The sequence below is a fragment of the Ictidomys tridecemlineatus genome, chromosome 11, assembly GCF_052094955.1.
Source record: "Ictidomys tridecemlineatus isolate mIctTri1 chromosome 11, mIctTri1.hap1, whole genome shotgun sequence".
Taxonomy (NCBI): Eukaryota; Metazoa; Chordata; class Mammalia; order Rodentia; family Sciuridae; genus Ictidomys; species Ictidomys tridecemlineatus.
Window position 1 is genome coordinate 15,171,631 of NC_135487.1, and position 7,005 is coordinate 15,178,635.

Genomic DNA, 7,005 nt, shown 5'->3' on the forward strand with positions numbered 1-7,005 from the left:
CTGCAGGGCCCTGAGCCCCCAGCTCAGGATGCCCTCCAGGACTTTCTGGGGGGTCCTCCTTTGTTCTTGCCCTGTCTCTGGAAGCAGCCAATTTTCCCCGGAATCGCAGCCTGTCATACAGCAAGATGGCCACACGGTGGCAGCAGATGCCCACCTGTAAAGCCGTGGGTCCCTCCTTCAAGGGACCCTTTACTGGAAGGTGCTCTTCCGCCACACCCACACCCGGCGCCTTCCATCCACCAACCAAGACCATCCCCCACACCAGCCAGGTAGGAAGCCATCATTCATCCTCATGGAGACTAGAGACCGTGTTCATCCTTTGCTGAACTCCCATGGCTGCCGCCTGTTCTTTTGAACAATTCCAAATCCTTTAATGTTACTCCCTTCAATGTCATGGACCTGCTCTTCCAGGGAGAAGGCAATTGTCACCATCCTTAACATCAGGGTTGTTAAGAAAGAAGAATGTGGCTGAAAAGGAAAGATAAGTTAAACTTGAACAAGGAAAATTATGTTCCCAAAAGATACATTGAGATACCGAGCATTTCCCCCATTTGGGCTTTGATTCATTGACTCCCCAGTAGCTCAGTTCACAGTCATTGAACATGCGCTTCCCGTCTGGGTCTGGGGAAGGGGACAATGGCCAGGCAGACCTAGTAACGGATATTGTCAACACATGTTCACTGAGCACCTACTTGGGGCTGGACACTGTTTGGGTGCTTCTGGGATACCAGCGAACAACACAGGCAGACATCCCTGGCCTCAGAGAGCTTGACCCTGGCAGGAGCAGCAGGTGCATAAATTAAGTGATGTGCTAGACAGTGAAACATGCCATGGAAAAACAAGTAGAGCTGGGTAGGAGGGATAGATTATAGTGTTAAATTGCCTGGCTGGGAGGGGCCTCACTAAGAGTTCACAGTTTAGTTTTGGTTTTTTTAGGGTATTTTTTAATATTTATTTTTTAGTTTTCGGCGGACACAACATCTTTGTTTGTATGTGGTGCTGAGGATCGAACCTGGGCTGCACGCATGCCAGGGGAGCACGCTACCGCTTGAGCCACATCCTCAGCTCCTCGTTCACAGTTTTTAAAACAAAGTCCAAACAGCATGGTGAGCTCCCTTACTGTGTAAAATCATCGTGCATGAATCATGGCAGGAATGCAAAAGTCAGGGAAAGATCACATGAGGAGACAGAAAGCCAGAGAGAGGCAAGGTACTCACCAGGGTTCCCTGGAACTACACTGATTCTTTCAAAGGACAGCACCCCCGCTGACCCAATCACTTTACACTAGAGCCTGCTCTTAAAGGCTCCACCACTTGCATGCCTGTATTCCCAGCTACTCCCAGGCTGAGGGTGGAGGACCACAAGTTGAAGGCCAGCCTGGGCAATTTAGTGAGACCCTGTCTTAAAATAGAAAATAAAAAAGGGCTGGGGGTACAGATAGCTCAGTAGTGGAGCACCCCCTGGGTTCAATCCCCACTACTACAAAAAAAAAAAAAAAAAAAAAAAACAACACCATGTGCCAACATCACCACCCTGGAGGTCAAGATTCTAGCCCATGGACTCAGCAGGGGTCAGGCACAGACCATCTCTGGCTTCTGTGTTGAGACGGGTGGTGGGCAGGGAGTCCGGTTAAGAAGCTGCCATGCATGTTCTGGTGAGAGCCAGTGACCGGGACCAGCAGCAGGTGTGAGCTTCAGAGGCTGACGTTCTTGAAGGTGCAGCTGGGGGGTCTGTGCTGCGTGGGAGTTGGGTGCGGAGCAGGAGGGCGGTGGGGAGGGGCTCCACGGTTGCTGTCCTGTGCAGCTGGGAGCAGGGAGGGGGCTTTCTCTGCAAGCCAGGGACGTGGGGAGCGGGCGAGGGAGGACTCCAAGTTCAGGGCTGGCCACATGAACGGTGAAATGTCAGGGTGAAGCTGGGAAGCCGGCGGGCGGGCACCTGCATCTGGAGCTGAAAGGTGGGTACCAGAAGGTGCGATCTAGAAAGTGTCTGGCCTGTGACATGAGATGATAGTCAAAGCTATCACCAAGGAGGTGAGATGGAGAGAAGGAGGAAGCTGAGGACTGAGCCCAGAGGCCCCTGGAAAGGTGGATTCCACCAGGTCTCTCGGCCCAAGCAGCCTTCACTGGGACAACGCAGAGGCAGAGGGTCGGAGCTGACCAGGCCTGGGGACCTCCAGCCTCTCCTTGTGCGGCGCTGGAAACAGGCAGGACGTGGCTGGAAACGCCAGCGTGTGCCCTGGAAGGGAACCCCTCTTGCCACTCGACCTTTATAGGCAAGTGTAAGGTCAGTCTCCCCAGCAAAGCACCTGGCCTGAGCTCAGGGAACCACCCGCAGTGCTGAGGGCACCTGAGACCCTGTGGGAGGTAGAGACTGGCTGGACTCACTTCTGCTTTAGGGATGGAGCCCCTGAAGACCCCCCTCCAGGTTCTAGAGCCCCCAGAACCTGGAAGGAGCCCCCAGGGTCTCCAAAAGGATGCAAATTGTCTGACACAGATCCACCCGCTGGCTGAGGGGTTCACCACACGTAAGCCCCCCTACAGGAGTGGCGACCCTCAGGGCTGACGGCAGGGATCAGTGGTTGCTGGCAAAGCTGGAGGAGACTTTGGAGAAACAGAGAGGCCTGGAGGCGTAGCGCAGAGGCACAGCCTGAGCCCTCTGGCCCTGGAGGCCAGGTCACGTCTGAGGAAGGAGCCGAGGCTCAGCCAGGGGTGCAGCCCCGAGCCTCTGGGCTTCTCCTGCAGTTGCTCCCTGGGCTTCCTGACTTGGCCCAAGGTGACATTGCCAGTGTGGCTACTCTGTCATCTGGCCAGCAAATAGTCCCCAGCTACAGGGCTATCCAGCACAAGCTGAGCTGGCGATTCATGGTGACCTCCTTGGCAGGGAGAGCCCTGGCTGTCGCTGTGGTGATTTCCTCCAAGATGGCTGAGCCACTGTGGATCGTGGAGTCCACCTACCTGTGGGAGGACCATCTGTGGAAATGGTGAAACCCACACAGAGTAGTCCAGGCGGGAGAGTCACAAAGCTATCAGGAAGTTGTGTACGCAGGTGGCCCTATGTCCAAGGAAGGAACTATACCCAGGGCCCAAAACAAGTGGTTCCGCCCCAGTGAAGGCTGCTTGGGCCGCGTGACCTGGCGGAATCCACCTTCCCGGGAACTGACCTCTCCGGGGCCTCTGGGCTCAGTCCTCAGCTTCCTCCTTCTCTCCATCTCACCTCCTTGGTGATAGCTTTGACTCTCATCTCATGTCACAGGCCAGACACTGTCTAGATTGTACCTCTGAAATGTGGTTCAACATCTTTTGCCAGCCTGCCCCAGTACCAGCCACGCCAAGGACGGGAACGTGGTCACACAGGCCCCAAGACTCAGAAGTTTCTGCCACTGTGGCCACCTGGGAGTAGTGGTCAGAAAGGTAGACACCCTCGGATCCCCTATAGCTGGGCATGGTGGGTGGGGTAGTGGGGGTGATGTATTCAGGACTATAGGTTCTGCGTCCCAGGCAGCTGCCAGAGGCTATTCAGCAATGCCCATCCACATCTGGAAGAGGGTAGGAGGTTATTTGACCCTCCCACATGGTCTACTCTGAGACCCTCCACCTGGTCTGCTTCGTGAGACTGCTTGCATGTGTTCCTGCTAGATCAGCTGCGGTCTGTCCTGCCCCCAGACCTGCCAGATAGTCTGTACTTGTTCTAGAGTGTTGGCCTCATAGGAACCTGCCAGTCTCCATTCTGACCCCAAAGGTAACCTCTGGGGAATCACGGAAGGTGGCCCCAGGGCAGAGGAGACCTATTGCACAAGCAACCACAGCCTCAGAGGAGATGGTGGGAACGGGACTTCAGGGTGAAGGCGGTGGGCTGGGTGGTGGCTCAGTGGCAGAGCGCTTGCCTAGCACGCGTGAGGCACTGGGTTCGATCCTCAGCACCACATATAAAAATAAATAAATGAAATAAAGTTATAAAAAAATTAATAAAAAGGAAAAAAAAAGGTGAAGGTAGTGTCAGGGGTTGACCACCCCAGAGTGGATGTCCACCAAGTAGCCTACCAAAAAGGACCCAAAGTCATGTCCACCCAGTTTTCCTTCAACCAGCCAATGGTCAGATCCAGTATGGACTCAAAAAAGGAGGGGTGATTGGGAGCAGACTCTGGAGACCCGAGGTCACAGGGCTCTCCTGCTCCTGGGTGCTGCAGGGAGTGACAGGGAGGGACTGACATGCCTGCTCCTTGAGTCATCTGTTCCCAGGCTTGACCGGACCTGCCAGGTGCAGGTGACAAGGGTGGAGGAGCAGTTCCAGGTCAGCCGGGCCCCAGCTGTAAACAGCGGCCACTGTCAGATGGTGTCTCATCTGGAAGTCCCAGCCCAGGACTTCAGAGTCTGGGAGCTGTCCCCCTGATGGCAGAAATCAGCCACCCAGGTGCCGAAATCATGTCCTTGGCAGGCAGAGTCCTCACAGCCACCACTGACTGTGGACTGCTCAGAGCCACAGGGTACGGGGCCTCAACTGCCTGGGGCCACCAAACAGTGTTGCTGGTAAGTAATATGACACCACGGGCCCAGTTCTTAACAGGCTAAGTCAGGCCCCCAGGCCACCTCAGACCTCCCTGGGGTTTTGCTCTTGTGGCAGGCCCAGACCTGAGTCTAGGGCACCAAAAGGATGTGACCGTCACATCATCTTGATTAGCTTTATTACTATTGATGCTCTCTGCAAGATCAGTGCCTTATTTTGCCTCACATGTCACAAACAGGTCAAGTTCATGGTGGAATTGTTCTGTTTCCACCACGGGGGCAACATGCATGGCTGTTCTCCTGATGGTCCAGTTCCACTCAGCAAGACCATTAGCAATGGTGGGTTGAAACTGCACAAAAGCGACTGTTTACATGGATCTGAGTGGGCTATAGGGGACCCTCAGGATGGTGCAGAACCCCTGAGCAGGAAACCTGTGGAGATGCCACCAGCCCAGGCCCAAAGGGGACCTGGAAGGAAAGAGTGATAGAGAGCTCCTGGGGCGCAGCTAGCCCACTCCCAGCTGCCGTGGAGGGGGCTGGGGAGGTAAATACCCCAACCTACTCCTTCCTCCTGTCTTCTTCCAGAGGACCCCCACCCCCCAGCATTGGCCAAACCTGGCTGGAAGCCATGGGGCAAGGGCACCCAATGATGTCATCCATTCCCATACAGTGTCCCTGGAGAAAAGTCAGGAAAGGGATGGAGAGGGGACCTGAGGGGCAAGTCAGGATCTCTGACACACAAGGGAGGGTGCCGTCTTAAGTAGGAGGGGTCATCTGAGCCAAGACCTGGAGGGGTGCAGTGGCTCATCTACTTGTCTAAATGTGTCTCCTAAAACCTGGTAGAAACTTGACCTTCCACCTGACAACATTGGGAGGCGTGGCCTTTTGGGAGGTGTTTAGGTCAAGAGGACTCCTGTCTCGTGATGGATTAATGCCATTATCAATAGGCTTGACAGGGCTGGGATTGTGGCTCAGCGGTCTAGCACATGCGAGGCTCTGGGTTCAATTGAGGCTCTGGGTTCGATCCTTAGCACAACATAAAAATAAATAAATAAAATAAAGGCTTTGTTTAAAAAAAAAAAAAAAGGCTTGACCAAGGCAGTTTGTTTCTTCTTTCCTCTTTTTCCCTTCCACCTTCTGTCTTGTGAGGACACAGCATTCCCTCCCTCTGGAGAGTGTGGAGGCCAAGGCACCATCTTGGAAGCGGAGAGCAGATCCTCGCCAGACACCAAATGTGCCACTACTTTGATCCTGGATTTCCCAGCCTCCAGAATTCTAAGTAATAAGTTTCTGTTCTTTATGAATCATCTAGTCTCAGGCATTTTCTTATAGTAGCACAAACAGACTAAGACCGAATTTGGTAGCACAAGAGGACGTCACATAACAAACACTTCAAAAAGCAGAAGCAGCTTGGGAATGAGAGATGGATAGAGGCTGGGCCAATGGAAGGCCCCACTGGAAAAGCCTGAGCTGCCGTGAATAGAGCATGGAGGGCAGTTCTGGTGAGGGTGCAGAAAAGGAGCCATGGGAAGGCCCTTTCTTCTCAGAGATGACTTACATGTTGTGACAGTCATGCTGATTCTGATTAGGTCCCAGACAAAATGAGGAGCCGGGTATTGGAACCCAGAGGATAGGCCATCCTTGTTATAAAGTGGGAAAGAACTTGGCTGAATTGTGTCTGTGTCCTGGGACTTTAGGATGTTTGACAAATGGTATCTTTAGGCTGTAAAGGGCTCAGGATGTGTGGCAAGGTTTCTCTTAATCCCTTACGACAAAATGGGAGACAAGAAAAATGATTTAAAGAAGAAGAGGATGATTTATAATTAAAAAGGAAGCAGACCATAAATATTTGAAAATTTCTTAGCTTGGAAAAGTAAAGAAAATGTGTATGAAGGAGAAAAAGCTGGGGCTGGGGTTTGGCTCAGAGGTAGAGTGCTTGCCTAGCATGCATGAGGCACAGGGCTTGATCCTCAGCACCACATAAAAATAAAATATATTATTTTCACTCATAACTAAAAAGTAAATATTAAAAAAAGGAGAAAAAGCCAAGAGTATAGCCAAGCAATTATATGATAAGGAGACAGTGTAAACAGAAGGAAACCAGCCGCTTTATAAACTTTGTATTTTGTTATAGCAGCAAAAACAGACTCATACACCCTTTCATCCTAACAACTTTACATAAGATTTGTGATATTACTCTCCCAATTACATAGTCGAGGTGGCAGAGGACAGTAAGAATAAATGACGCAAAGTTGTGTAGGCTCACACAACTGAGAGTTGGGACAATTTTTTAAGACAGGGTCTTACTATTAGGTCGGCAGTCTTCCCTTCCCCCTCCTCTTTCATGGCAGCTGGGGGCGGGACCGAAATGGCCAATCAGAAGCTGAAATGGCACCGGGACCCCCCCCAACCACCACAGTTGCTACTGAAGCAATAGCCCTGTCATCTCACATCAGCTCTGACCAACCCAGTGACAGACACCAACCCCTAAACTCGGGCTTGG